The sequence below is a fragment of the Canis lupus genome, chromosome 21 (assembly GCF_003254725.2).
Source record: "Canis lupus dingo isolate Sandy chromosome 21, ASM325472v2, whole genome shotgun sequence".
NCBI lineage: Eukaryota > Metazoa > Chordata > Mammalia > Carnivora > Canidae > Canis > Canis lupus.
In genome coordinates this window covers 50,674,578-50,681,311 of record NC_064263.1, presented here as the reverse complement: position 1 = coordinate 50,681,311, position 6,734 = coordinate 50,674,578, and the positions used below count along the sequence as shown (strand labels likewise).

The window sequence follows — 6,734 nt, the reverse complement described above, 5'->3', positions numbered from 1 at the left end:
GCGGCGGCCAGGACCTGGGGCCCACACTCTGTAAGGGTTAAGCACGAGGACGGCAGTGAAAACGCCTGACTGATGGGGAACGGGGGCATGTCCCCCCCATTCTCTCCATCCAGTGTCTTACCTTCGTGCTAAGAGACTTAGGACCAGAGACTCCACTGGAGAGTCTCTTCCGCTGCCCCGACCTCCTCCGCTCCCCAAGGCTCAGCCCAGTGTGACCTCCTCTGCAGAGCCCGCTGCCACCAAGGGCCCCGCGCCTGGGAGCACCTGGTATTGGTCAAGGACGGACTCCTGGCCCGGACCTCGCCTCCCTAGTGGGGTCCTCACGGTCTCCCTGCCTTCGACTTGCCATCACGCTTACACCTGCGCCCCCATAAATACGCTTTCCTCCCGCAGTGTCGCCTCTGCTACTTGCAGACCCCGCCTGCCGCCTGTTTGCTAACACGCGCTACTGCAAGCCGCCGCCGTGTGACTGCCGAGTGACTGCAGGGCGACCGCGGCCCGCTCGCTCGGGCATTTGCTCCGGGCCAGGAACCGAGCCACGCAATGGGATTTTCTCTTTTAATCCGCAAAGCGATTCTGCGATGCGATGCATGCACTTTGCTTTTTCTCACTTTTCTGATGACTGTAATTGGCTCAGAATTTGAGCCAAAGCCCCACAACCTCGATAGTCTCGAAAACTTACATATTATCATATAGATTTGCTACGATGTCACCTAATTAGGGGTTGGCTTTGTCTTCTCCAGCGTTTAGGTAGATGTGAAGCTTCCCGAGGCCACACTTCTGCTTTCTGTAATCATCTCTTCCGAGGCCGAGTTCCTGGGATACGAGTTTTGGCCTGTTTCTGAGGGCAGTTAAGGCGCTGGGTGGTTCCAAGGAGCAGGCAGTTCGGTGCACTTAGCAAGCAGGTAATATCCCTCAAGTCCTTTGTCGCGGATGGAAAATGGTTGAGAGGCTCAGCTCGGGACGAGGAACAGTGCTCCCTCATGTCCCCCTCCTCCCCCTCGTAAGTCTGTCCTCCTCACAGGTGGGGAGTCCGGGAAATCAGCGTAAATTATTTTCCTTCTTGATATGGTAAAGGTCACTAAGTTAGGCAGCACTAATAGCATCAGTAGGAGGCTGAGAACTGAAAGAGGCGCAGACTCTGAGGCCGGGACTAAGGTCTCCAAGCCCGAGGCGCAGCGCGAGGACGGCCTGGTCACGCGGGGATTTCAGGGCTGCTCGACTTGCTGTTCTTCAACAAAACATCGTCCGTCCACGGACAGCGACCCCGTGAGATGTCCTTGCCGTTAACGTCCCTCGTCAAAAGGAAGAGAAGATACGATTTTAGACGTTTTCTTCCTCAAACCACGTTCAGTTTTCTAGCTTGCATCAGCTCAGCTGGAAAACAGCAGAATTACGAATTTTAACACCACACAACACGGTAAAGCATCATTTAGTTTTCCCCAACTTTGATTCGGGTTTAATCTGTTACTATTAGGCCAACTACTTAGGGAGCAACTTCTCTCCTGTTTCCTCTACAATAACATGACTTTTTTTTTTTTTTTTTTAGAAATTAATTCAAAATTTCCCTCTATGTCAATGAAACGATAATCACGTCCAAATATGACAATTAAGAAAGTGTCCAAGTTTCTGCTGAAATTGCCAAACCAATGGGGAAAATAAGAAAGTGACTCTCATGAATAAATAAAATCTTTTAAAAAAAAAAAAGAAAGAAAGAAAGTGAAACCTTGGGCTCTGGGAACGTTTGCGTCATCAAGTGGATTTTAGGAATAAAAGAGATCTCTCTCTCTCTTTCTCTCTCTTTCTCTTTCTCTCTTTTTTTTATGGCCTTCACTCAGCTCTACGTGGTGATGAGAATGATAGTCAACCATTGTTTACAGGATGCAAGAGGTGAAAACCTGCTCTTAGAAATTTTCATCTTTACCATATCTGATCTTCACAACAGCTTTACGAAGAGGCCACTATTTTTAGGTCCAATGAACTGGTAAGAAAATTGAAAATCAGAGACATTATGTGATTTCCCCCGAGTCACAGAGCTCATAGCGGGTGGCGTATTTGACTCCACGCGGGACACACACCCTGTGCTGCCCAGCGGCCCGCCCTCTCCAGCAGCGCTTGCTGACCCGTTTTCCTCTGTGGGTAAACATCTTACAAAACTGACAAACGGCGATGCTGAGCTCTCTCCGGGCCCCGGGAGGAGCAGGGCACGGCACCCGCTTGGCTTCTGCGGCCAGCATCTTGGGGTTTGGGGTCGTCCTTTGCTGGTCTCTGCAAAGGAATTAATGACGTAGAGCCATCTGGTCTCCTCCACGTCAAAGACAACAGATGCCCTGGTGTGTTCGTCTTTTCTGATTTTCTGTTTGAGTTTAAATTAATTAAGAACTTGCCCCACTGGGAAAGGAACAGCTCTTTAACGTGGATCAGCGACTTTTGTATTTCTGTGTCACCACTGAAATTTTGGGATGGAAACTGTTTTCTTTGTCTCTTTGGACATTTATACCCATCATTCAGAAAGACTTCTGCCTCTCACCATATAACGTAGTAGTTCCTTCTTTCAGATGGAATCGCCAAATCTGATGATAAGATCCTTTAAAGAGTCCTATTCTGATGGGCTGAGGGGTAACTTACTGCATGTATGAACTGAATATTCCTAAAACTCCCAGGAATTCAGGGAATTGAATCACTAGGACTCTCAATGTGCTGGATTTAAAACATACCCTCAGAGAAATCAAATCAACTGTGTCTTATTATTTCACGTTGACATAATTCAGGCAAATCTTTGGCAAATAACAATTGCATGATGTTTTTACTTTAATAAAAATAGCCAGGTTTCCTCTGAGTTATCAGTGTTAAGGATAATAAACAGCAGGTACCTTTCCCATTTTGCAGATAAGAACATGACATTCAGAAAACATAAGCTGAATCGAGTTCATACGTCTGGTAATTAATAAATGGACATTTACTGATTTTAGAGGCTGTGCTTTTAACCTGTAACCTATATGTCACTCTAAACAAGTCAGATCATTCTTTGCATGCATCACATTCAATTTAGGGATAAAATATTCACTAACTACCCCGAGTGAGTGAGACCATATGGTATTTTTCTTAAAGCTCAAAACCAGAGTCAAAGTTCACCCCTTGATGGATGTCCACTGCCTTAAAAACAGGAGGATTAATTATGCTTTTAAATATATCATCAGGGCGGGGACTCTGCTAAAGTGAGTTGGAGGCATGTGACCAGGCCACTAACTACGGGTGCACTGGTGGTGGCAGGAGCCACGTGGCCTGGGGCGCGCCTGAGGACTCTGGAGGGTCCTGGATGGAAGAGACTATTTTGGACGATCACGTATCAAGCCCACTTCTCTGCACGGTGATTTTAAAATTTGGCTATTATCTAATACTGATACAATTGCTTGCAAAGTCTGGAATGTCACCCCTCCTAAGAATCCCCGATTCCCTGGTGTTTTCCAGGAAATTCCCCCCCCCCCCCCCCCGGGGAAATCTCTTGATGCAAACTCTGCAGCTCCCTCACCAAATATCTCTGCAACATGTTCCCAGCCCATAATGAACTCTGCAGGTCTAGCGTCGTCTCTTTTCTGTGTGAACCTGAGCAAATAAAACACTAAGCAATCATGATATTATTTTGAAGAGCGGCCCTTACGTTCTTAGGAATGCAGTATTCTAAAACAATTGCTAAAACGGTTCTAAAAAAATAGTGTCCGCCTCTCGGAAACGACGGTCTCGGTGCTTTCAACTAACGTAGAAGAATATGCAGGTGTAAAGTCATTCTAAGATGAAAGCAACGGTTCGATGTTGTCTTAAAAGTAACTTTAATTTGGATCCAGTCAATTTTATGGCACTTTTACTCAAATTATCCGTCTTTAAGTACAGATGATTTAGTACACCTCGTAAAATTTCAAAAAACCCATAATATCTTAAAGAAATCTGCTGTAGTTTAGAACAACGCATGAACAATTCCCATCTGCAAATGGTTATTTATTACTTAGTTATTTTTAGATTTTTTTTGGATGCATCGCTCACGGTAGCCTCTGGGTGCGTTTGCAGAGTTTAATAATGAGCTTTCCCATTATAGCTTACACACCACATGGAAGGCAACATAAACACAGGATGCACTCACGCGTCAGCACGTGCTCATATGCCAACGAGCAGGTGAGTGAGGATACCTTTCATCAGACTTTATCAGCCACTGAGATTACTTAATAATTCCTTAAAAGTAAATAATGATAATAATAATAATAATAATTCCTTAAAAGCAAATAATAATAATTCCTTAAAAGCAAATAATAATAATAATTCCTTAAAAGCAAATAATAATAATTCCTTAAAAGCAAATAATAATAATTCCTTAAAAGCAAATAATAATAATAATAATAATAATAATAATAATACTGATAATTCCTTAAGAGCCAAGAATCTTAAACACTTGACACTAATCAAGGAGCTACTATTTGTTCAGGGATTATGGTTTGCTTCCGTGTGCCCCGTGCCTATAAGCTTTTCACGAGGTTGAGGAATGTTCATGCTCTGAAAATGAAATTACTAGCTCTGAAATACAAGAAAAAGAAAAAACCCTATAAAATCCTGCAAAATGTCAGTACAATACTGTCTACCAGAGCTGCAACTCCAGTGTAGAATAATTGACATAACCCGTAATGTGGGAGGTAGAAGCGTTTTCAATATGCTAGAGAGGCTGCCAGGAAGGTCCTCCCGAAGTAAGACGACCACACACTTCCCCTGATTTTAAAAGTGATCTGGAATGTTGCTGTTAGAACGAGCGTGCTGGACTTGTGTTGGCCGCTGCTCAGAACACCTCATCCCACCCACGTGCTCAGGTGAATGACTCACCTTTGGGACGTCGGTGGCTTGACCAGCGCAGGGCGTCCTTTGTGACGTGAGCGGCCTGCTTCACAACGAGGAGCTCGGTCACATTCCTCTGCTTAGAAATTTTAGAAGGCAGCGTGTGAAGGGCCTTTAAGCTCTCCACCTGCCGCTACTCTCCACCTGGGGGCTCCCCACCTGCTGCTACTCCCCACTGGCCGCTACTCCTGACCTGGGGGCTCCCCACCTGCTGCTACTCCGCACTGGCTGCTACTCTCACCCTGGGGGCTCCCCACCTGCTGCTACTCCCCACCTCAGGGGCTCTCCACCTGCCACTACTCTCCACCTCAGGGGCTCTCCACCTGCCACTACTCCCCACCTCACAGGCTCCCCACCTGCTGCTACTCCCCAGCTCAGGGGCTCCCCACCTGCCGCTACTCCCCAACTGCTGCTACTCCCCATCTCAGGGGCTCCCCACCTGCCTCTATTCCCCACCTGCTGCAACTCCCGACCTGGGGGCTCCCCACCTGCCGTTACTCCCCACCTCAGGGGCTCTCCACCTGCTGCTACTCCCCACCTCACAGGCTCCCCACCTGCCGCTACTCCCCACCTCAGGGCCTCCCCACCTGCCACTACTCCCCACCGGCCGCTACTCCCGACCTGGGGGCTTTGCACCGGCCGCTACTCCCCCCCTCTGCGCTCATCCCCGGCTGACGGCCTCTCCCCCTCCCGGACCTGCACCTGGCCAGCTGGCTCGGGTCCGTCTCCACTTCCTAGCGCTCAAGGGAAGGCGGGACACAGAGGAGATGCCCCGTAAGATCCTGCCGCAGGAAGGGACAAGAGCCACGGTCAGGGTCAGCGACATTCTGGCTGCGGAAGCTCCCCGACCCGCCACCTGCCAGGAAGGAGATGCTGGAAGTGCCAGCTAGCGCAGAGGACTGCAGCCTGGCCCGGCCTTGCCGTCGTGCCAGCCCTGGCGGTGGGTCACTAACCTCCTGCCGCGGGGAGCGAAGCCACGGGGCCCCCTGGGCCTGGCACAGCCACCAGCCGAGGGCCTTAGACCACACGGGCCGTGGGCCCCGGCGCTGGCCTGCACAGCCCCACCCGAGGCTTCCTTCGGCTTCCGTGCAGGGGCCGCCTTGCTCTGCGTGCAGCCCACAAGCTCTCTCGGGGCCTCTTTCTCCTTCGTTTTGCTTGAATTTAGATTCGGTTTTGCCAACATATAGTCTAGCAGCCGCGCTCATCCCATCACGTGCCCCCTCAGTGCCGTCACCCCCCGGGTCCCCTCCCCTCCTGACCCCCAGTCCCTCATCTCCCACCCTCCTGTCTACGTTATTACCTCCCGAAGGCTTCTCCTCCGGACACGTCACCTTAGAGTTCGCGCCTCCCCAGGTGACCCTGCGGGGACACAAGCATCGGCCCGGACAGGTGGTTACTGTTTGAAGCGACGCCATCCTCTGTCTACGCGGTAGTGTGACCGCACACGCTTCCCGCGTGAGCCGCACCCGTGGCCTCGTGCCCCATGACTGTGGCACAGCCCCCATGGCCGTGCATAAGGAAACTGAGGCTCACAAAGGTTAGGCCTCTGGAGGCCGCGCGGCCGGGAGATTGGAGGGACAGCCCTCCCCCCCAGCGTGGGATCCCCGCCGCAGCCCTAAGCAACCCCAGAGCCATTGCGTCGGCCAAAGGTCTATTTTTTCCCCCAGGGGCTGTTGTAAATCACTAGAATTTCACTGTAAATATTATTACAAATTCACCTTCAAGTTCAAACCTATATATGAATTTGGAAAAGGATTATTTCCAAAAACCATTTAAGGAAACTGTTGGTTTGTACAGTCTTACGTGACCTATGATGTCTGTGCTTATTCGGAATAAGACGTGGTTTGTGAGACTGA

The 6,734-nt window shown here is 49.5% G+C and overlaps 1 long non-coding RNA gene across 1 annotated transcript; it reads right to left on the bottom strand.

Moving 5' to 3' along the window:
- Window positions 1–4,861: 4,861 nt before the first annotated feature.
- On the bottom strand, window positions 4,862–6,360 carry LOC118351772 (uncharacterized). The gene is made up of 3 exons (XR_004807707.2): window positions 6,179–6,360; window positions 5,581–5,660; window positions 4,862–4,957 (listed from the first exon to the last, which is right to left on the bottom strand). It is a non-coding gene; the product is annotated as an uncharacterized LOC118351772 (long non-coding RNA).
- Window positions 6,361–6,734: the final 374 nt, after the last annotated feature.